The 25000-nt window shown below is 45.8% G+C and overlaps 1 protein-coding gene across 1 annotated transcript in view; it reads right to left on the bottom strand.

Annotated features, from left to right (window-relative positions):
- Nucleotides 1-25000, bottom strand: part of epha3 (eph receptor A3) — a 197778-nt gene that overhangs the window by 94557 nt on the left and 78221 nt on the right. The gene's annotated exons all lie outside the window — the stretch shown is intronic.

Below are 25000 nucleotides of genomic sequence, written 5' to 3'. Positions count from 1 at the left end.
AGGGTTTCATAGCAGCAGTGACTAAAGAGGTAGAGTGGCCACTTGGGAATCGAAAGGTTCCCAGTTTGATCCCAGGCTGTCCTTGAGCAAAACACTGAACCTCTAGTTGCTCCCGATGAGCAGGTTGGTGCCTTGCATGGTTTCCTCCGCCATCGGGTTATGCAGATGTCTGTGTGAATGGGTGAATGTAATGCACAGTCTCTGTAAAGAGCCTTAAAGGCACTATGAATGCACCATTTACGATTTATTTTACTGTAATGACAATAATCCATAGATTGCTGGCTCGCAAAACTCTGGTAAGAAAGTGTTGATCAAATATGAATCAATATTATGTCACTGCATTGCCTCAGATGTTTTCAAAACGTTTTTGAGTATACTGTTTTAGTTGTAAATGTAGCCGTAGTGTGTTGACATGGCTGTTGCCATGTTGGATACAGCAAATAACAAAACACAGTGGAAATGCCTGGTTGCCAGAGATGACTTTTGTTACCTAAAATGTTAACTTGGTTGTGGTCCAGTATCGTTCTGAAGGAACATTTCTGGGAAAATGTATACAGTGATGACATGTCCGCTGGCGTTTGGCCTGGTTCACAGCAGGCGGTCTGTTATCGATAAATAACAGAAGTGATAAGTAAGGGATAACGTCTCGCTTAGCAGTCATTATCAAGTGATAGAATCCCACTGATTCTGGGCTGATCACTGATATGGGCTGATATGGCACCTCCGCTCCGCGTCGGTGCCATATCAGCCTGAAGGGATACTATCACTCGATAATGACCGCTGAGCGAGACGCTATCCTGTTTATTACACGGCTTTGACGGCTACTTAATAAGTACAACAATAAAGAAATATTTCCTTGCTTATAGTAGTGAAAGTATTCCACAAGTGTTGCAGTGGCCGTCCGCAGAGCGAACGTCGCCTCGACGCAAACAAGGAAGTGTTGCTCAAATAGAATCCATATTTCGTTATACTGCATCGTCTATGTCTCGCTTCAAATGTTTTCAAAAACATTCTTGACTGAGAGCCACGTTTAGTTGTAAATGACACTGTGTGTTTGTTTACATGGCTGACAATGTTGGATACAGCACAAGATTCACACAGTGCTGCCTTAGAGTGCAGCAGGTCCTCTGAGCCTTTTATTAGGCATCGGTCTGTTATAGAGCGGAGTGGTCTGTTATCCAGAAATATCAGACCGCTGATTTCAGCGACTGACCAATCAGAATCAAGCATTCAACCAAGCCGTGTGATAAATGAACGTGTTGTCCTTATTGGCTGGATGCTGTGGTCTAGTGTTAACCAATGGTTATGCAAAATGTAGACACGCTGGTGTCCTTCATGAGGATGGAGCTGCACTAAGGACAAGGGAAATAGGCCATCTCTGTGTGTATGTGTGTGTATGTGTGTGTGTGTGTGTGTGTGTGTGTGTGTGTGTGTGTGTGTGTGTGTGTGCGTGTGCGTGTGCGTGTGCGCGTGCGTGTGTGTGTGCGCGTGTGTGCTTGCATGCGTGCATATGAATGTGTGTATGTGTGTACTTGTGCATGAGCCTGCGCGAGTGTTCTAGATGGCCTATTTTCTCTTAAAAGAAAGAACATGTCCCCTCTGTGGCAGTGGTCAATAAAACTGTCTTTCTGTTGTTGTCCCACACACACACACACACACACACACATGCACACACAAATACACACAAACACACACACACACACACACAGACAGACACACACACTACGCCCCTTTCCATGTTGAATGATGCATTTGGAATTGAAATAACAAGCCACTGTCCCGACGTGTCCTATTTGTGCGTCCCCTGTCTGTCTGTCTGTCTGTCTGTCTGTCTGTCTGTCTGTCTGTCTGTCTGTCTGTCTGTCTGTCTGTCTGTCTGTCTGTCTGTCTGTCTGTCTGTCTGTCTGTCTGTCTGTCTGTCTGTCTGTCTGTCTGTCCGTCCGTCCCAGAGGGACACACATCTGTATTTATCCCACTGCGTTGGCATGGAAACCGTGGTTGCCACCGGGCACGGTTAGTGTGTACACAAACACACAACGCCTTGCTGCACTAAATCACACAGGAAAGCTGTGTGTGTGTGTGCGCGTGTGTGTGTGTGTGCGTGCATGTGTGCGTGCAGTTAATACAGGGGTGTGTGTATGTGTGTGTGTGTGTGTGTGTGTGGGGGGGGGGGGGATCTTCGTGTGACACAAATATGTAGTTATGTATTTATTAAATGCACTTGAACCCTAGCATCCCCATTCTGGCGGGAACATTCACCAAAAATTGCAGATAAACAAACTAACAGGCTAGATCGAGCTAGATCGCCAATTTTCGTCAAAGATGCGGTGAATATTAAAGTTTTAGTGATTCAGTTATTATTACATTAAAAAGTATATGAATCCAACATAATGCCTTAACGGAAACGATCATGACAAACAAACACAAAATAAAACATTAATTTGCTGATGATAAAAAAAAGGTATGAAAGGGGGGTCTGTGGCCCTTAATCTAAAACTGTTACGTTTCAGGATTCAAATTCAAGAGCATCAAAAGCAGCAGATCTACAAGCTCAAAACGCGCCGCTTCACGCCACGTTTTGAACTTGGGGATTCGTAGTGGAGCGGCTAGCACCGCTCAAAAACACACAGCGTTAGAACAGTGGTCAACCTTTTCGCGACTCCCCCAAAAATAATCATATTTGAACTGGGGACCCCCACCCTGACGAGCACTAAGAGTTGAGGCATTACTATTTGTGTAACATGGTTCTATTGTGAAAACAGCATTGTGAGCATGTAGATCGACTATTTTCACAATTTCTACCTCTGATATTTGACAATTATGGCCAGGGTTTAATTTGTCATTTTAGAGCTTAGCTTTAGAGCTTAATTTGTCATTTTAGACGCGGCAACCTGGCCAACTCGGGAACGATGTAAATAGGGAATGAATGCCCCGCCCTTTAATGCAAACCCCATTATACCTGTTGTCATAGGACCCGTTTTGACCATCTGTTTGCCTGTGTCCATTTATGCCCATATATGGAGAATTCTGTATCTGTCTGTCTGTCGGCGTCCATTTTATGTCCATATATGGAGATCACTGCAGATATAGTTCTGGGTCCATTTTATGCCCATATATGCCCGTATATATGGAGATATCTGTCTATTTGCGTCCATTTTATGCCCATATATGGAGATCTCTGTATCTGTCTGTCTGTGTCCCTTTATGCCCGTATATGGAGATATCTGTTTATCTGCGTCCATTTTATGCCCATATATGAGATCTCTGTCGCTTTTTGTTTGTTTCTTCTTTAAGCAGAATACACAGCCTGCTTAAATCTGCATCATTCAAGTCATCCTCCCAGTCCCACGCGTTGTTGCTTGTCTTATGTTTGTCTTTGTCTCTTTTATTTTCTTTTTTGGAGCGGACCCCATGAATGCCCCACCCTTTAATGCAAACCCCAATATACCTGTTGTCATAGGACACGTTTTGACCATCTGTTTGCCTTTGTCCCCACCCTTTAATGCAAACCCCAATATACCTGTTGTCATAGGACCCGTTTTGACCATCTGTTTGCCTTTGTCCCCTTATGCCGATATATATATGGAGATCTCTGTAGGACCTGTTGTCATAGGATCTGTCTGTCTGTGTCCATTTTATGCCCATATATGGAGATCTCTGTAGGACCCGTTTTGACCTTCTGTTTGCCCATTATGGAGACCTCTGTATCTGTCTGTGCCTCCGACTGTGTTGCAGACAGAGTGCCGGTTCCCCCTTTAATGCAAACCCCATTATACCTGTTGTCATAGGACCCGTTTTTGACCATCTGTTTGCCTGTGTCCATTACGTGATGTCAGAGCCTTTTATGAAGTGATGTCACAATGAGTCAGCTCTTGCACCGATTTCCTCCGGAACAGCCTGATGTCAACAATCAGCTCTGCATAAGGAGATTCCTAACGTTTCGCGCCGGTTCGGGAAAACCGTGTGTCGGGTCGGGTCGAGGCCCGGCACTGCACTCTGCGCCGCAGTGGGGAACGCGCGTGCCGAATCTGAAGCCGGTGGGACGAACGGTTCTCGAGATACGCGGATTACATACAGACAGACAGACAGACAGAGATTTGTCGCATTTATAGATAGATTAAAAAGTCCTTAAATTGTCACTTTAGAAATGTGCAGATACCCTCTATACACTTAAACTTTATGTTGGTTTGTTTACTGTTGAGTGAGAAAACAATGTTTCACATTAACTCATTCTGTGCGAAAACCGAATAATCTCGGTTCTTTTTTCCATTCCAATACTAATTTTTTAATCTATTTCGCTTACCCTGAGCTGCTAGTAGCGACGTGGGTGGTCCTGGCTCCTCCACCTAGGGCTGTCACGATTAATACATAATCGTCTATTCGCGATTATTTTTCATATTCGCGAATATTTTTCATATTCGCGATTATCGTCAATTATCTAATTTAATTAAAAAAGTAGTGAGTTTTGACAATAAAACCATTCTTAAACAAGTTAAACCTCACGTCAACACTTGCATTCTTGAATGCGCCTCCCCCTTGTTGCCACGGGGACCCGTGAACGCTCAATGCTGGTCCTCCTCAGTCACAGTCAGTCAACACAACAGCAGCACGGCACGCACTGTCACACAGCACAGGCAGGCTAAATGCTTAAACAGTTTGTTTTTTCCAGACGGTCGGAACAGACACATGTACCATACACATCCCGGGACTATATATTCCTTTTGATACGATACAGAAAAAGGCGTTCACTTTCGTTTCAACACAGAGGACTGGAGTCAGTGCCTTTACTGCAGCTTAGCTTAGCATAGCTCTGGTCCACCAGAGCTAAGCTTAGCACTGCTGCTCTGCTGTGGAGAGAGAGGATGATGATGATGATTACACACAGACGGCGACTAACTAACTATAGATGTTGGATCGTGGTCGTGATAAACATTAGGCCTATTAGGCTACTGTCGCTATTTTCAGCTGTCGGCTATTTTTGCAGTTGTCTGCTATTTTCACAACGCAGCGCGACGCGTTGTGAGCTTGTAGATCGGCTATTTTCACAACCCACCGCGACGCGTTGTGAGCTTGTAGATCGGCTATTTTCACAACGCAACGCGACGCGTTGTGAGCTTGTAGATTGGCTATTTTCACAACGCACCGCAAGCTTGTAGATCGGCTATTTTCACAACGCACCGCAACGCGTTGTGAGCCTACAGATCGGCTATTTATTTTCAAATAGCTACGGTATAAAATAGGGCTAAAGTTAGCAAGTAAATGTACTTAATAGTTACTTTACACCACTGAACTGATGTTTAAAAAGCAATTAAATTGCTCATTAAGTATGAGCTCAAAGCCTATTATCATAGTGGCATAAAATGAAGGGGGGAAAAAAGACGATATATTCGTCAATCGGCGATTATTTGTATGACAATTAATCGTCTGGAGAAAATCCTAATCGTGACAGCCCTACCTCCACCGCTTCCCAACGAGCCATTCTACTTGTCCCGATGATTTATTCCATTGAAAATGGTTTAGAAAAAAGTTTAGGGCCCCCCCAAAAAAACGCTGTTTCAGCAAGACGTATTAAGGATTACAAGAACCGACATTTTACGGTTCCTTTAGTAAAATGAATTAAATAATCGGAGGCATCAACGGAAGCCCCGGTCGAATTTTCCATCCAAGCACAAGGCCGCGATTCTGTTTACACGGCCCGTAATGGGAAAAAAAGGCCGAGCCACGCCGCCCACTTTAATAGAAAAACACATCTTTACAGCGGATTTTCTCCGGATTGTGTTCCGAGGCCAGCAGAAAAGTTTTTTTGGCGGCTGAATAACTTTAGATCGGTCTTCTAAAAAATTACATAGCCGATTGCTAACTGAAAGCTAACTTCCTCCGGCTCGCTAGCATAGCACTCATTCGAGTGAAAAGCCAAGCCAGTTCAGGCTGGCGACCCGGATGTGATAGTGAATGCCTACGGGAGAATGGCTGGCACTCTAGCGGCACCTAGCGGCGCCCGGCAGTTATTGTGTTAAGCTAATCATCTGGGGACCCCACAAAATAATTTGGGGACCCCCCTGGGTGTCCTGACCCACAGGTTGAGCACCACTGCGTTAGAATACGGAGATAAGAGCTTTATGCCCCGACAGCAATGAAATGATGTGTGCACATGGAAATGCAACTGGAACAGTTATTAACCGCTCTTAGACACGTTCAATGGTTTTGTGGGAAAAGACCTGTAATTCTGTCTTCCTCATGTCTGCCACTCTGTCTCTCTCTGTCTCTGTCTATCCCCCCCCCCCCCCTCTCTCTCTCTGGCTGATGTGAGGCAGTAGAGCAGAAAGTGAGAGACTGGGTAGAACGCAAACTGTGCGTGCGTGCGTGCGTGCGTGCGTGCAGTTGGCCAGCCCTGCTTGCCCTATTTTGCCCCATTTTATAGACCTCTGTGCAAAGCCAGCTGTAGTCCCATAGCACACGCGCGCACACACACACACACACACACACACACACACACACACACACACACACACACACACACAACGTCCTTCATGCCTTTAGGAGTCAAGATGTTTAAAAGTGAGGTGAATATTGGAGGTTCTTCCAGAGAGAGAGAGAGAGAGAGAGAGAGAGAGAGAGAGAGAGAGAGAGACGTCATCATCTCTGAATCCACACACCTCTAGTCCCACCTGGACATGCGTGCTGTTGCGCGTGCACGCCACACACACACACACACACACACACACACACACACACACACACACACACACACACACACACACACACACACACACACACACACACACACACACACACACACACACACACACACACACACACACACACACACCCTCATTGACTCCACTTAGAAATGCATGACAGCCATTCACAGCCTCAACGGTGTATGTGTGTGTGTGTGTGTGTGTGTGTGTGTGTGTGTGTGTGTGTGTGTGTGTGTGTGTGTGTGTGTGTGTGTGTGTGTGTGTGTGTGTGTGCGTGCGTGCGTGCGTGCGGTGTTTGGTCTAACTTTAGATGTGTCGTTAATGTGTGATGTGTGAGATGTATGAGAGAGAGAGAGACTTGCAGACATAGGAAGCTAGAGAGAGATTGAGAGAGAGAGAGATTGAGAGAGAGAGAGAGAGAGAGAGAGAGAGAGAGAGAGAGAGAGAGAGAGAGAGAATAAGTAAGAGAGAGGGAGAGAACCAAAAAGACCCTGGCTGGCTCCATTATTAGCCACGTTTTATTGTCCCACAATTCCAAAGACGGACGTCCCAGAATAGAGGACGAGAGAGGTTGTCACAGAGAGAGAGACAGAGACAGACGGACAGACAGACAGACAGACAGACAGACAGAGAGAGAGAGAGAGAGAGAGAGAGAGAGAGAGAGAGAGACAGAGACAGAGAGAGAGAGGAAGAGAGAGACAGAGACTGTACATCTTCATAACTCCAGCAGTGTGTAATGTCACAGACATCTAATTTGTCAAATAAAGATCAATTTGTCTCAGCTGATGCGTGGGTAACAAGCGGATCAGCAGGATGACAACAAGCCAACGTCCCCGCACGGCTTGATAAGTGGCGTGCTCTCATGGCCCAAGAGCTCTCCGTCTCCCTCACGTCCAATTACTGAGTCACTTCGCTCTGATCATGTGACTCTTTGCTCACATGACAGAGCACTGCGTTACAGGCTTGCTGCTCTGTACATGGCAGCCTGTGTACTCACATCCACTACACACACACACACACACCTACACACACACACACACACACACACACACACACACACACACACACACACACACACACACACACACACACACACACACACACACACACACACACAGAACCAGGCACGTGCACACATATGAGCCCCTGCCCTTTTACCAGGGACGGCTCTGGGGGGGGGGCTTTAGCCCCTCCTGGTGAAAGACTAGCCCCCCCTAAGCCCCCCTCCCCACAATATGTATGTATATATGTGAAAGACAACTGACTGACTTCTATGTAAACCATACAATATGGACAGTTTGTTCTGCATGCCACTGCTGGAAAGCATCTTCAGCCTCACAAAAACCCTATCCAATCACCTACAGTCCACAGATTTGGAGCTGGCATCTGCCTAAGCGAGAGAATCACGTTTGTCGTATTAGTATTATTCATTATTGTTTGTTGCCAAAATTCACAAGCCCCCGCTCTAAAAAAAAGCCATCCCCCCCATAGCCCCCCCAGTCACAATTCTCTGGAGAATTCTTCAACTCACAGCCTGCTGGACTGAGTGAACTGTGTGTGCATGTGTTTGCGCGCGTGTGTTTGGACTGCTAATAGGTGGTACTCCTTAAGGAAAGCTTAGAGCAAGCTTGCCACGTCAAAACACGTGACTTCCATAGAGAATGAATTGGACGGTGCTTTACCCCCCCGCCTCCCCCTATAGGTAAAGCATAAAGAATGTGCCTCAAAATGTGAACCCGGCCTGAGAGTGTATTATGTAACCAAATGGTAAGGGTCCGTTTGCACACTCTCTGCACACACATGCACACTCACAAACCAGAGTCCCAAATGGATACATTGAAGGACTTTACCGTGTACTTAGGCTTAGATTGGAGATTCTCAGCATAAGGAATGAGTTTGAGAAAAAGGGGATATCATGCACAGCCCCGAAATGAGGACATTACGAGTTACATATTTTTTTTTGTGCGAAGTACATGATGATGCCTTTGGCTAAGGATGATGTAAAAAGGACTTTGTGCTGTCTTGGCATGGCGGTACAGTAGATCCACGACGCGGTGCGGAATAGAGGGGGGGGGGATGATATATGACAGGTCCTGAGGGGGGTTGGAAACCAGGACGCGGGGGTTTAGGTCAGTGCATATCTGGTACAGCGTTTTATATTCCCTCCTATCCCCAGTAGAGCGCCTTCACCTTGACCTGCAGAGCCACTTCGGTTTATATGCAGCCAAAGCTCCTTCTCTCCCACTCTCTCTCCCCCGCTCTCCTTTTATCATCTTCAAAGAGCTTTATTGAATCAGAGTAGCTCATCCCAGGCGCCCGGGCCGGTGCCGGCGGGTAAAGTCTCTGCCCCCATGCCCGCCCGCTTGCCACCGCGGAAGCCGGGGGGATTCGATTCCCCAGCGGTGGAAAGTAACTACAGATGCGACGTTGGAGAATTTCAAAAGGGGCCCGCCATTGGCAATTCATTGGCAAATCACTGGGAAATTCAAACCCTTTTCATGGAGAAAGTCTGACACTTGCCAGGATGTGAAATGGTGCCAGGTGTGAAATGGTGATTATTATTTTTGACTTTTCAGGGAACTTTCAGGGAAAGAGCAGGGAAAAGTGATGAGTTTTTTCTTTAGGTCCATTTGTTCACACTTGGTAAACCTACTTCTTACTCCACAGCATCTAAGAGGCAAAATATTGTCCTTTTTCTTTTTTAATTTCACAACAATTATTTGAAAACTAACTAGTTACAAGTTACTGTGTAGATTACGATACTAACCCTAACCCTTTTGACAAAACATGCGCTAACCACTTCTGTAAGCGAGGGAGAGACAACTCTACTGTAAGCTCCACACTGACATAGTTTGCTATTAACTCACCCACACTGATATAGTTTATTAAAAACACTCCCCACAACTGACATAGTTTGTTAAAAAACACTCCCCACACTGATATAGTTTGGTATTAACTCTCCCCACACTAACATAGTTTGGTATTAACTCTCCCCACACTGACATAGTTTGGTATTAACTCTCTTCACCCAGAGATAGTTTGCTATAAACTCAACTATACGCCTCACACTGACATAGTTTGGTATTAACTCTACTATACGCCTGGGGAGAGTTTATAACAAATTCTGTCTGTGTGGGGAGAGTTAATACCAAACTATGTCAGTGTTTGGCGTATAGTTGAGTTTATAGCAAACTATCTCTGGGTGAAGAGAGTTAATACCAAATTATGTCAGTGTTTGGCGTACAACAGCCTACTCTGAGCCAGGCTGTGATGATGGCAGCGCATGGTTGTTTGCGAGGCTAAACTGTCCGTCTAATGGGCCGGGTAGAGCCCTGCTATTCATCTGTGTTTATCTCTGACACACTCAAAGAGCCTCTTCAACGCACAGCCTGCCGGACTGAGAGGACTGTGTGTGTGTGTGTGTGTGTGTGTGTGTGTGCGTGCGTGCGTGCGTGCGTGCGTGCGTGTGTGTGTGTGTGTGTGTGTGTGTGTACGGTCATGGACGTCGTGCGCGCGGTGGGTCCTCTCCTCCGTGAAGCCCTGGCACTCAAAAGCGCTAATTAAGCGATCTGATCCAATGGCTGATCTGCATAATAAAAGAAAGAACCCCTGCTAAAGAGGGTGGGGGTGAGGAAGAGGAGGTGGAGGGGGCTGCGGTGGCGAGGGAGGGCTAGCTGTTCCTTTCCAGTGTGGGCTTTACCTTGTTGAAAGAGAATATAGTCTCTCTTCCAGACAGCCCTCACAAGCTGTCCTTGATCCATGGATGTGTTAAGGCCTGTAGGCACAACACGATTTTAAGGACGATTTTAGCCTGATTTATCACCCCTGACAAAAAAAAAAGAACCTGTGTCAAGCCCGAATATTAACTGGTGACAAACTAACGTGCATCTTTTCATCTTCTAGTGCAGTGGTTCTCAACCTTTTCAGAATGCGACCCCCAAAATATTCATATTTTATCTGGGGACCCTCCACCCTGACGAGCACTAAGAGAAAATAGCAGATCTACATGCTCACAACACCTCTGTGAGCATGTAGATCGGCTATTTTCACAATTTCTTCCTCTAATATTTGATAATTTGACCAATGTTTAATTTGTCATTTTAGAAGTATTAAAACACAGCGGGTGCCCACAAGGTGTCTACGCGACAATTTCTTTGATGTCGCTGGATGCCCACGACGCGTTGGACGCGTTTACTGTAATTACAGTATAACTTTATATCTCACCGTTAGGTCGGGGCTACGCCTGGATGTAGCCCATTAGCCGCTAGTCGCTTCGAGTCGACGCTGAGAGCATCGCGCGGCCGTTTTTCTCTGTATACTCCAATGCATTTCCCCATCTTTAAAGCCCTTTATCTCCGATGTTTGTTTTATGGCTAAAACTGTGGCCGCGTGCGGCAAAATGTCCAAATTTTGATCGGCAGTGAACAGCTATGATCAACACTAGCCCATACAGTAAGTTACACAATAACATCCTGTCTGCGCTCATGTGACCAAGTGACGTCATCACGCATGCATTGACGCAACAGGGCCAACAGCGCAAACAAAGCAATCTAAACACATCCTAACAGTGTGCAAATGTGACCTTTGTAGTCTCTTAAGAGTTACAAATGGATAACTTTAGGATCTTACTGGGCACATAAGAGAGGAAAATAAACGGTAAGGTTTCCCAAAAGGCTCCAAAATGTTTCTATAAATTGGAAGCAGAAGCCAGTCATAACAGGAGGAAGAAAGTTGTTTTTTAGGTAAGAAATGCACTTTACTGTCAATGGTTTCTAGATTGTTTCCAGTTCGATGGGAGTGTTCCGTCTAAAGAGCTGTTCCGCTGACTGAAAGACGGATGGAACAGGAGAGGCGGGGAAGGAAGGAAAGAAAGAAAGAATGAACACTCTGAGATAAGAAACGAGAGAGGAGAGGAGAGGAGAGGAGAGGAGAGGAGAGGAGAGGAGAGGAGAGGAGAGGAGAGGAGAGGAGAGGAGAGGAGAGGAGAGGAGAGGAGAGGAGGTCAATGTGACCTTAGAGAAACAGAACAGGGAGGAGAGAAAGAGAGATATCAGTCGTTTAGATGCTGTTACCACTGTGCGCGCACGTGTGTGTGTGTGTGTGTGTGTGTGTGTGTGTGTGTGTGTGTGTGTGTGTGTGTGTGTGTGTGTGTGTGTGTGTGTGTGTGTGTGTGTGTGTGCGCGAGCGCGTGCGCATGCGTGCGTGCGTGCATGTGTGTGTGAGGGAGTGTTGACAGACAGGGGTCAAGGACAGAGCTGTTTCCCTTGTCTGTGCCTTCAATGGGGTTAGCAGACAGGTCATGGGGGTGAGGGCTCACGAGGTCAGAGGGGAGGTGATGCCAGGTCACATGTCAGCAGGTAACCAGGCCTTTGATGTCCCTCGTACCGTATATGGACTATCTTTTGGACATAGGAGGTTTCCACCTGACAGAGACAACATGTAGGCCTACTTTACTTGAGTAGGACTATTTCGTCGTTGTCGGGTGAAAACCTTGTATGTCCAAAACTGTTCGTTTTTATCATTTAAAAAAATTACCTAAACTAGTGAAAACAGCCGATCTACAAGCACACAACGCCTCGTTCGACAGCTTTATCTGATGAAGCAGGGCTTTACTTCGCGAAAAAACTTACAACTTATTTGTGGGGGTACTTAAGACTTTCACTCCACTACATTTCAAAGACAACTATTGTACTTTCGACTCAATCCTATAGGAAAGGAAAAAGTATGCTTAAGCCGCGCTAAAGTGTACTAATAGGAGTGCTATTTTCACTATATTTGAAATAGGGCCCCTATTTCAAATATAGTGAAAATAGCAGATCAAGCTCACAACGGGTCATTCATCCAAAGATACAGTATACTAGAACATGGTTCAAGAGAAACATAATGACTTTAAGGTGGTGAAAATGATGCTCTAGTATTAAGCCAAGGTAAGTGTTTTAAATAGCTCTATATTGTGATAGTAACCGTTGCTAAATATAGTGTTTGTTCAGTAACAGTTGTCTCCCTGTCTCTCCAGATCTTTAGTAACAGAAAATAAATGTTCAGGTCAGGATACCAGTTTTATCCAATCAGGAGAGAGAACTCATACGGGCTACAGGATAAGCAAGTGGAATAGGATGTGATAGCACAAAGAAGTGAGCAGAAATAAATGGAACTGGAACACAAATTACCCATTATTTTGTGCTAACTATTGAAAAAAAAAAAGCAGATATACATTTTCACAAGCTGCAAGCTTGTAGAACTGCTATTTTTGAAAAATCATGAAAATGTGTGCAAGTCTTTAAATATATTTTGAATCATGTTTCTATGTCAGTGGTGCTCAAACTTTTTCATGTGATGGACCCCCAAAATGATATGTATTTGCCCACAGACCCCCATCTCAAAATATTTCGTTCCAGGGACCCCTCAGAAGCAAAATTTTAAAAATACATATTCAAAGATTTGCACACATTTTCACAACTTTTCAAAAAGATCACAACTTTCAAGCAGATCTACAGGCTCGCAGCGCTGCACTTGCAGTTTCTTAGATTGTATATGCATTCATCAAATTATAGATTTTCTTTTTCTATGCCTGAAACAATTCTATTTGTATTTTTTGATCTTTTGAAATAATAATATTATACATGGGTCCGCGAACCCCAAATGTTTCTGTGATCCACTGTTTGGGAATCACTGCTGTAGTCAGCTCCGTTTGACTTTCTAGGGCAAAACGAACCCTGACGATGCTTCAGGGTTGAGCGAGTCAAGAGGTTTTAGTTAAAGATTTCCTTCTTAATTAAGACGCCTCTTGCAGTTCTAAAACGAGCAGCGATTAAGAGAGAAAAAATCCCCTTTCAAGGTTTTTATTCTTAGAAGCTGTAGGCAGATATAGCCTGGGAGAATTAAACGATGGGGGGGGAATGGAAATTGTTGACGCTGACGGAAATGTTTGTGAGGGTACGGCATTATTACGTTTTAATAAGGAACGTGAAATTTTGGTTCTCGTATATTTTTGGATTCACAAGATTGAAGTTAAAGGGGGAGGAAACCCCGGGCAGACTAGTAAATGGTAAATGGTAAATGGTGCATTTATATAGCGCTTTTAATCCAAAGCGCTTTACATAGATTGTGCATTACATTCACCCATTCACACACACATTCATACACCGGTGGCGGAGGAAGCCATGCAAGGCACCAACCTACTCACCGGAGGCAATTAGGGGTTCAGAGTCTTGCCCAAGGACCCTTCGACATTAACTCAGGGGGAGCCCGGATTCGAACTGGGAACCCTTCGGGATTTATACCCTTCGTGCTCTAATACCAGTTTCTCTACCCCTGAGCTATGCCGCCCCTAGTAAGCAACACAGCTGCACCAAACAAATTATCTAATTTTAGATGTTTTGCGTTGGTTATCAAAAAACAGCAGATATACTTGGAAGGCATTTGTAATATCGGCCCCAGGTCTTATTGGGCTAAGAATGAGTGTGTTAGATTTTCATATGCATGTCCAGAGCCAAGGGCTAATGTGCAAGCATTGACAGTATTGAGTTCTGGAAGGGTCCGTTTTGAACACCTTCAAGGAAGTCTGGTTTTCCCTTTTTTTTTACTACACACTGGTATTAGATCGGTACTTGGTATCAACCGATACGACAGTTATTGGAATATCCGAATTGTTGTCAGGAAGAAATACAAATGTCCAACGTCTCATTACTCCGACTTAGGGATGGGACGATAAGTGATATTATCGTTTATCGTGATAAAAAACACTCACAATAATCATATTGTGGAGTTTTAATTTATCGTGAAATCGTCCTCCGTCATGCACTGGGATCAATTCACCTTTTATTTGCTGCATATCCAGTACCATTTAAACCCTCTGGTAAAAGGTATTTATTTATAATATACTGTACATATGTCTTTTTTAGACTCTCTATCAAATGTCTTTGTTTTGGCGCGTTGTGAGCTTAGATCGGCTATCTTTTGGCAAATGTTCCGCCCCAGGATAGTGGATTTTGTTTATCGCGATAATATCGTAAATTGCGATTTCTTTGGTCACAATAATTGCGATATGACATTTTCATAACGTCCCATCCCTACTCCGACTATGTGGCTACACGTGCGGTTAGGGTTAGTAATGACGAGAGTCTGACGAACGCAACGTCGGAGCAATGCGTGTCGGAACAGCGCTATACACGTTGAAATTGCACAGTGTCAAACGTTTGATGAAGACATTCTGCATGAAGAGAGGCCTGAGCTCCATCAGCATCCAGACAGAGGCTGTGATGGAAACACAGACAGAGAGAGACAGAGAGAGAGAGAGGAGCAGGTGAGGGGAGGGTCTGCTCTCTAGCAGAGCGCCGAGCCATGGCAGCCATGTTAATTATTGATGGAGGGTGTCCTGTAACCTTTGTTATTGACTGAGCAAATTGCAGGCCTGGTAGGTCATTTGTGCTTGGCACAGTCTCTTTCTCACACACACACACACACACACACACACGCGCATGCACACGCACACCCGCACCCACCCACACATACATACATACACACACACACACACACACACACACACACACACACACACACACACACACACACACACACGCGGACTGGATCTTGTTACTGCTGCAGTGTGTGTGTGTGTGTGTGTGTGTGTGTGTGTGTGTGTGTGTGTGTGTGTGTGTGTGTGGAAATTAGGAAATTAGAGGTTAGGGGTTGTTAATATGCCTGATTTATGCTTAGTTGTGCGCAGGTGTCGCACTCCGAAAACAGTTCGGTGTGCGACACCGATCTACAAGCTCATCGCATCATTGCAGAGCGACAAATCGTGTGCGGATCGGTTGTTTTCGGCTTCATAGAAAGCATGACATTTTGAGAAATATCACACAACTGTAAAAACTGCGTTTGCAGAATTCCCCTCCTAAACCGTCGACGTCCTCACATGCATGGCAATGCAAACCTGTGTGTGTGTGTGTGTGTGTGTGTGTGTCTCACGTTTCAAAGGAGAGTGAAGAGATCGTGTTTCGGCAGTAATTAGTGAGAGCCGTGGCACTGTATGTTTGTGACGGTCTAAGTGTTTCTGCGTGTGTGTGCGTGTGAGTGTGAGTGTGTGTGTGTGTGTGTGTGTGTGTGTGTGTGTGTGTGTGTGTGTGTGTGTGTGTGCGTGTGCGTGTGCGCGTGTGCGTGTGCGTGTGTGTGTGTGTGTGTGTGCGTGCGTGTTTGAGACACAGAAAGCTCCTGTCAGACATTAGGGGACATCGATACGGGCCTTTCCACGCTTTTTCACCATTCTCATATTGATTTTCTTTTTCAAAAGAAAACACACAGCTCACATGGGAGAGCTTTCCCATTCTCCTCTGACGCGTCTGTCTGTCTGTAGCCATGTCAACTCTATGTCTGTGGGTCTCATACTTCTTCTGACTCTGAATAATATTATGTACCGTGTGATGACTTTAACACCTACTCTCTCTTTCACACACACACACACACACACACACCCCATATGATATCAACAACAGGACAGATATCACACATACTCGGATATCCGAAGTGGTGCTGTTTTGACTCTCACTCCCCACATACACGCACTCTCTCTCCCCCTCTGTCTCTCTCTCTCTTTCACACACACAATAACACACACCTTCATTGAGTCGCCGCAGGGGAAATACAGTCACAGCACAGCAGTTAGGACCACAGATACAGAGGAAAATAAGTGCTGTAACATATAGCCACAATAGCAAGGAGTCGAAAAGAAGAAACAAGCAATAAATGACAGCACAGTCCTGCAGCATACACACATGCACACATGCACGCACACGCACACACACACACACACACACACACACACACACACACGTACAAACACGCACACACACGCACACGCACACACACAGTCACAGTGTCGTTGCGATGTCAACAGAATAAACTGAGGTCAACCAGTGTATCGGCACCGTATCGGTGTCTGTACGGTGTGTGTATGCGCGTGCGTGTGTGTGTTTTTGCATGCATGCGCGATTGCGCGTGTGTTTGCATGCGTGTGCACTGTGCACGTGCGTAAGGGAATGTACTGCATATACACACACGACCCACTGTGTCTAAACTACATTACAAACGGTACCATGTATTTCTTCTAAGCGTGCATCAGATGGTCAGGTAAACACAGTGGCTTTTAGATAAGGATCCGCTTATCTGGACCAGGAGCGGGTCCTGTACAGTAGAGAGTACAGTAGGTAGACACAAACAAAGATAGAACTAAACTATTAACCTAAATAGAAGCAGATGGTGCTGGAAACAAGCCCAGTTCGGTTTCTGACGGCAGTGAAAACATCTGTGTGCGTGTGTGTGTGTGTGTGTGTGTGTGTGTGTGTGTGTGTGTGCGTGCGTGCGTGCGTGCGTGCGTGCGTGCGTGCGTGCGTGGGTGTTCTGTTTGATACCGTCTCTGTCAGGTGGAAACCTGCATGTCCAAAACTGAAAACTGTTACTTTTCAAAGGAAAAAAGAACCTGTGTCCATATTATTTAGTATTTATATTTATTAAGTTAACGTAATTAAGTGCTTTCTTTTTTTTTTCTCTTTAGATGCTTTTTAACCACTTTTTGCCAACTGATTCCTCCCCAGTGGCGTCAGTTCAGTAAAAGCTAAGGTATGGCAACATCATTGGTGTCTTGCACACGCGCAAAGCTCCAAAAAGGATTCGAATTCTAAAATTGCAAAAGCAGCAGATCGACAAGCTCGAAACGCAGCTCGAGCTTGTGGCTCTGCTACTTTTAATGTGGGGCCGTTAATTATGAAAAAGTTAAGATATGGAGTTAGGAGGTTTCTGCCCCACAGCAATGACATGCTATAGTGTGAGTGTGTACCGTAAGACAGAGAGCCAGAGAGAAAGGTAAATGTGTTGGCTGTGCAGAAACAACATGGATAGCAGGAGGTGTGACAGGGAAACAGCGTGACACACACGCACGCACGCACACACGCACACACACACGCACGCACGCACACACACACACACACACACACACACTCTCCTACCATTCACTCTGTAGGGTGCTACGATGGAAACACGCTGAAATGGCACTTCTAGTGTTTCAAGCCCCCCAGGAAACACACACACACTCATGCGCAAGCACGCACGCATGCACACACGCACACGGAAGTTCCACCAAGAAAGGGAAACTAGTACCTCATATACATTCCAAAGCTAAGCTTAATAATCAAAATGTATTTTTGTACTTTTTCTTTTTTTACATTTCTTAATGCTATTCCCAAATAACAACCTTGAACCACCTTATAGCCACCCACCTGCCCAATGTTTTTATTTTTATTTTACACTTTCATCATTTTACTCAAGTACATTTTGAATTCCACAACATGCTCAATCTACACACAAGAGCAAGCACACACACACACACACACACACACACACACACACACACACACACACACACACACACACACACACACACACACACACACACACACACACACACACACACACACACACACACACGCACTGCACGCGCACACACGCACAATATATTCTCCTTCCCTCCAACTCTTTCAATTGATTCTCGTCACTGCGGTACTGTATTATATTATACTGTATTAAACTGTACTCAGTACTGTGTTTTAGCTTCAATTAAACAACTTCAAAACTGAAGTCATTGCCTTTGCAGCCAAGACCGATTAAATGATCTCGGCTTCAATCAGTAAAGAAAAGAAGAAAAAACACACAAGGCAAGCCAAAAGATGTATGTGTATGTGTGTCAGCAGGATTTAGGTAGACTACTGTAACGGTTTCGTTATCAATACATTAATCTTCAATAGACTTCACCACTGTAACTGTGTGTCTTTACCTACAGTATATCTATGCATTCATCTTTAGTAGACTTCACTACTGTGCTGGTGACATGCAGTGACAATACAATATCAGATCTTTACATGGGCTACACTGGCTCAATTCTTTGACACTGTTAGATAATTGATTGAGAAAGGGGCTGAACTGATAGATTTACTGGGTGGGACCCCCTGGAACTCCCCTCAAGGACCCCGCTGCCATAGTGGTACCGTCGTGTCTGACACAAACAGCATGAATCAGAAATCCATCAACTCTCCTGCAAATCAAAGAATTCTATAAAAACAGAAAGTGTTTTGAGAAAGAAAAAAAAACACACACACACACACACACACAAAGGATACATATAGCTGTCAGAAAGCATTTAGTGACCACACACTCTCTCCCTCTCTCCCTCCCTCTCTCCCTCTCTCCCTCTCTCCCTCTCTCCCTCTCTCTCTCTCTCTCTCTCTCTCTCTCCCTCTCTCTCTCTCTCTCAGTGTTCACCTGAGTGTTGAAATGATGGATCAGTCTACTGGCGAGGAAGTTCACACATCGCCATTAATCAGTACCACACACACGCGCACGCACACAGACACACAGACACACAGACACACACACAGACACACACACACACACACACACACACACACACACACACACACACACACACACACACAATGTACCATCGATCAAGAAAAGGACTTGTGCTCCTCAGGGCAACACCTAACTAGAGTGTCAGAGACCGGTGAGAGCGGTGTGTGTGTGTGTGTGTGTGTGTGTGTGTGTGTGTGTGTGTGTGTGTGTGTGTGCGTGCGTGCGTGCGTGCGTGCGTGTGTGCGAGTGTGTGTGTGTGTGTAATTTGTACAGTACATACAGTACGCCTTGTCTCCAGTTAGAGGGTATACATGTCCAGCAGAGAGCATGGTGTGTGCCTCTGTGTGTGTGTGTGTGTGTGTGTGTGTGTGTGTGTGTGTGTGTGTGTGTGTGTGTGTGTGTGTGTGTGTGTGTGTGTGTGTGTGTGTGTGTGTGTGTAGGGGTGTATGGTCAGCCCAGGGGGGCGGCAGAGACCATTAATCTGGGCTGAACTACTTCCCACCCTGCCATTACGACCATGCCAACACTTCTTTCGGAGGTTGTTTCACCTTTACTGCTGCAAAGAACGTACCTGCGTGTGTGCGTGTGTGCGTGCGTGCGTGCGTGCGTGCGTGCGTGCGTGCGTGCGTGTGTGTGTGTGCGCGCGTGCGATGCTGCGTTTATTGCCTGAAAGGTCCTGTGCAATATGTTCTTGCATGGTCAAACACAAAGCAAACATGATTTTGCAGCACAGAAAGCAAAAGGGTAACGTGAGAACTGTTAATGTCTCTCTCTCTCTCTCTCTCTCTGTCGAGCGGAAACCTCATAGATTACATGTCCAAAACTGCTGCTCCTTTTCAAGGTTCAAATTCAAAAGTTGCGAGGCGTTGTGAGCATGCAGATCGGCTATTTTTACAATAGAACCGTGTTATACAAAATGTAATGCCTCAACTCTTAGTGCTCGTCAGGGAGGGGGGGGTTCCCAGTTAAAATATGATTCTTGGGGGGTCGTGGCCCGAAAAGGTTGAGAACCAATGAAGTAGGGAACCAATTAACAAAAAAAAAAAGCCATTCATTTACGGGGAAAAAAAACTAAAAAAGATAGAATGTGGAGATACAAGGTTTCTGCCGACAGCAACGATTTACTACTACTACTACTACTCTCTCCCTCCCTCTCTCTCGTTGCCTGTTATGTGTGTGTGTGTGTGTGTGTGTGTGTGTGTGTGTGTGTGTGTGTGTGTGTGTGTGTGTGTGTGTGTGTGTGTGTGTGTGTGTGTGTGTTTTTGTGCGTGTGAGCGTATGTTTTTCGCCACCATGTGCGGTCCATGCACACATTGCCCCCTGAAACTGCCAAAAAAAGAAGAAAAAACCTCAGCCACTCAAGATGCCTTGTCGTCCCGACGCTCATTAGAAAAAGAGCTTATTTTTATTAGACCCGGGGGCTGGAGTTTAGACGTAGGGTAACGCTTTGACAGCCCGTGAGAGAGAGAGAGAGAGAGAGAGAGAGAGAGAGAGAGAGAGAGAGAGAGAGAGAGAGAGAGAGAGAGAGTGGGGGGGTGTAACTAAGTACATTAAATCAAGTATTGGACTTAAGTACCATTTTGAGGAAGCCTAGTTTTACGTTACATACTGGTGTATTTCCTTTTTCTCCCCAATACTGTATACTTATACTCCACTACTAATTTCACTACTTTTATTTCCCAAGTTACTTTATTATATTATATTAGGATTATGTACTATTCAAAAGTAACCAATCAAGCTTGTGGTGATCAAAAGAGTTTGACTAATTTGGAAAACTTGTAACGGTAGTATGTCTATAGTATATCTTTAAATTGTAGCACGGGTACTTTTACTTGGTATGGCAGCTGCCATACCTTGGCTACAGGGGAAGCAAATACAATGTACTTCTTAAAATAAATTCATCATGCCTGTTGCTAAGGTATGGCAACATGACTGGTGTCTTGCATGTGCGGCTTCACGCTCGTGCAAGATACCAGTCATGTTGCCATACCTTGGCTTTTGCTGAACTAACGCCACTGCTCCCAGCAGCGCTGAGAAAAGGAGACAGACAGGCAAACAGACAGACAGAGAGACAGACAGAGAGAGAGAGAGTCTCTCACTGGCTTCATTCATCATGGGGCATTAAGAGGAGACTGTCCATCCATCATACTGGTTCAATAATCCACTAAAGAATGAGCTGACATGCTCCATTTCACCGGCCCGCCACAATTAGCCCTCTGTGGATTATTTTGACGTATATTTTAGGGGCCTCGTATTATCATCAAATGCACTGTTTCTTTAATTTGAGGAATGGTTCGTAATTAGCGCAATCATGGTTTTATTTGGAAAAAACACAAACGGGGGCTGGACGGAGCTGGACACGCACGTATGAAAAAATAACGTGCGCGCACGCACACTCACACACATACACACACACACACTGGGGTCCTTTTAGCGTTGGCACTGGTGACAGGCTGAAAGGCGGCCGTGATGGATAGGCAAGGCTTAATCACCTTTAATCAGGTCTGTCCTTGAATAATGATGAACAGGCCCTTTCACACACTAAGAGAGAGACAGAGAGAGAGAGAGAGAGAGAGAGAGAGAGAGAAAGAGAGAGAGAGAGAGAGAGAGAGAGAGAGTATAAGGAAGGAAATCGTTGCAGTCGGGCAGAAACCTTTTATCTCCACATTCTATCTTTTTGTGTTTTTTCCCGTAAACGAATGCCTTACTTCAGTGTTTCTCACACTTTCACAGTTCAAGATCTCCCCTTACCTCTGACAGTGTACAAATGGAACAGGTCCATTTGGTTCCATTTGTACACTGTCAGAGTTACAGACTTGTATGGGTCAATTTAGACCCCCCTAAAGGAACCCACAGAGTCCCCTGGAATCCATTTCGAGAACTTGTAGGCCAGCGCCCGCTGGCCCCACTGGTCCAGGCGCATACCACATAAGGCATTGCCGCATAGGCATTGATGCCTGACGGCGTCACCGGTTCGATTTCCAATCCGGACGACCTTTGCCGCATGTCTCCCATCTCTCACCCCATTTCCTGTCAGTCTACTGTCCTATCGAATAAAGGCATAAAAGCCCAAAAAACGAATCTAAATTGTGACACGTTTCAAGCTACCTTTGCATGCTGAAAAGTGACCGTTTTTCTTGGACATGTGAGGTTTCCAAAGGACAGAGACGAACTAATGTAACGGCAGATGCCATGCCTTCCCCCCATTCTCTTCTCCCTGTTGTTCCCATACAGCCAGTCTGCCTGGGTTCACTCAATGGAACCTCATCACACTCTGACACACACGCACACATACACACGCACGCACACACTCACGCACACACACAAGCACACACGCACACACACACTCACACAACTCAGTCTCAGCCACGCCGCTCAAACTCACAAAACAACAAAGAAGGACAAACCGCGCCGGGTCGGTTCGTCTGCTTTTAGCCGGGGGAAACGTTGTTTTTTTTTCCCTTTTTCATTGGGATAGGAAGTGCAAGTTGTCGACTCCCCGCTGAGCGTTTACGTGACTTAGAGAAAAGAGAGACACATCCTCTGCTGACCGCATTGCACGCTGGGAAAACTCCACTCATTTTGCAAACAAATAGAGCATGGTTCTCAACCCTGTGGGTCGAGACCCCCAGGGGGGTCCCCACATGATTTTGGTGGGGTGTCCCCCAGGTTTTTAATACGTAGGAAAACAATGAAATGAAATTAAATAATACCATTGCTGCATCAATAGCAATAAACAAACTATGCTATTAAAATAACTGGTCAAACATTGGCCAATTAACATTTTTGAAAATGGCTGGTCTACAAGCTTGAATCTCCTGTTTTCACAATATTTATCTGTGGAACCGAGTCAAACTAAATGTAATGCCTCAACTCCTATCATTCCAAGTGCTTGTCATAGTGGGGGTTCAAATATTATCATTTTGGGGGGTCCCAGCCTGAAAAGGTTGAGAAAACCACTGAAATAGAGTACCAAAGTCCTGACTTCACTCCAGCTGTACCCTGGATCACACAAGTATTTTTTCCGACTGAAAATACCATAGCGTCATCTAGAATCACGTCATAAACTGTGATCCAAAGATAAACATATCAGCCTCCCAATTGTGTCAGGTATATGACTCTTTATGATATTGAGTTACATTTGATATAACGTCTGTGTATGGAGAGAATAACACATTTCTTTGGATACATTTGTAATGTTTCACCGTCAATTGATGCTTCATGTCCATATGAGTAAAATAGTGGGGCTGATTTGTGACGCGATCTACGATGACCCTAAGAGATTTTCAATAGAAGAAATAGCGGCCTCTAGTGGCAGTGGAGTCAGACTTCCATTCTTTACAAAAAGATGGTTTCTCAACGCACACAACTCTATCTTCCACCATCTTCGAATATGTAGAATGGGTCTTCAGCAGGGGGGTCCGGGACCTCCTAAGGAGTCCTCAGAAGTTTAGGGTGGCCGTCATAAACATTTTACTTTAATTGACCCCTTGAACCGAAGTATTCCTAACATTCACCACAAATAGCAATGTTACAAGCAGTGTTACAAGCAACGAGTCGCCCCGCGACATGTTGTGAGCTTGTATGTAGATCTTCGGTCATACAAAGAAATATAATAGAGCTTAAATGCACCCCCTGCTTTCTTTCATTTGATTTCATTTTTAAAATAACTGAAGCTGAAAGACAACTGTACTTGTACACCACCCCCTCCACCCCCCTCCCTCTCTCTCTCCGGGTTTCCGACGTCAAAGCGCTGTAGACGCTTCAAAAACGCCACAACTGTCAACTCCTTCCTGCCTCCGCCCGAGCCCCTCTCCTCCTATACAGTGTGTCCGTCCCACCCAGGGGGAGGCCAGGCAGGCTGACAGGCAGCTGAAGGGTCCGCGCTGTCAGGGAGGGCCAAAAGGGCCTGGGGGTCTCAGCCGTCCCCCCACCCCACCCCCGGGGCAGGGGCAGGGGGGAGGACGGGCAAGGGCAAGGGGGCCGGCCGGGGACCCCCAGGACAATGCCATTACAGTGAAGCCCCCGACGCGCCACGATGAATGGGCTGAGAAAATCACGGGCGATGGCTAGGAATGTGCGACCCGCTGGGCGCACACATGCTATTTCACTCTGGGGCCTATGAGCGACGTGCGCTGCGCGCTCCCCCCCCCCCCCCCCCCCCCACACACACACACACACACACACACACACACACACACACACACACACACACACACACACACACACACACACACACACACACACACACACACACACACACACACACACACACACAAAACCATCATAAAAACATGGTGTGTGTTCAGAGATGGCTGACCGCAGACACACAGGCAGATGCGAGGTCGCACGGACGCTGCGGGGGAACTCGCGCAGCGGAGGTTCGCGCCGCTATATGCACGCATGCACACGTTATACACACCATAACACATGGACAGATGCGCGCGCACACACACACACACACACACACACACACACACACACACACACACACACACACACACACACACACACACACACACACACACACACACACACACACACACACACACACACACACACACACACACACACACACACACACACACACACACACGTCCACACGGTCGCACACAAACCGAGCATTTTCACTGTGCAATGCTATGACAGTCTCTTTTGTCTTCCCATCTATATTTCCCTCCAACTGTACCTCTCTCGCTGTCTATTTCACTCTGTGTGTGTGTGTGTGTCTCTCTCTCACACACACACACACACACACACACACACACACTAGCGGCCTCTCCAGTGCTTTTGGACAATGACAATGTGTGTGTGTGAGGAGGGGGCCTCCTCCCATTGAAGGGAGCCTGGACCCCAGGGTTTAATCCAGACCAGGAGCCTTCCGGGGGGACAGCTAG

This window comes from Nannobrachium achirus, assembly GCF_963921795.1.
Source record: "Nannobrachium achirus genome assembly, chromosome: 22".
Taxonomy (NCBI): domain Eukaryota; kingdom Metazoa; phylum Chordata; class Actinopteri; order Myctophiformes; family Myctophidae; genus Nannobrachium; species Nannobrachium achirus.
This window is presented reverse-complemented; position numbering and strand designations above follow the sequence as displayed.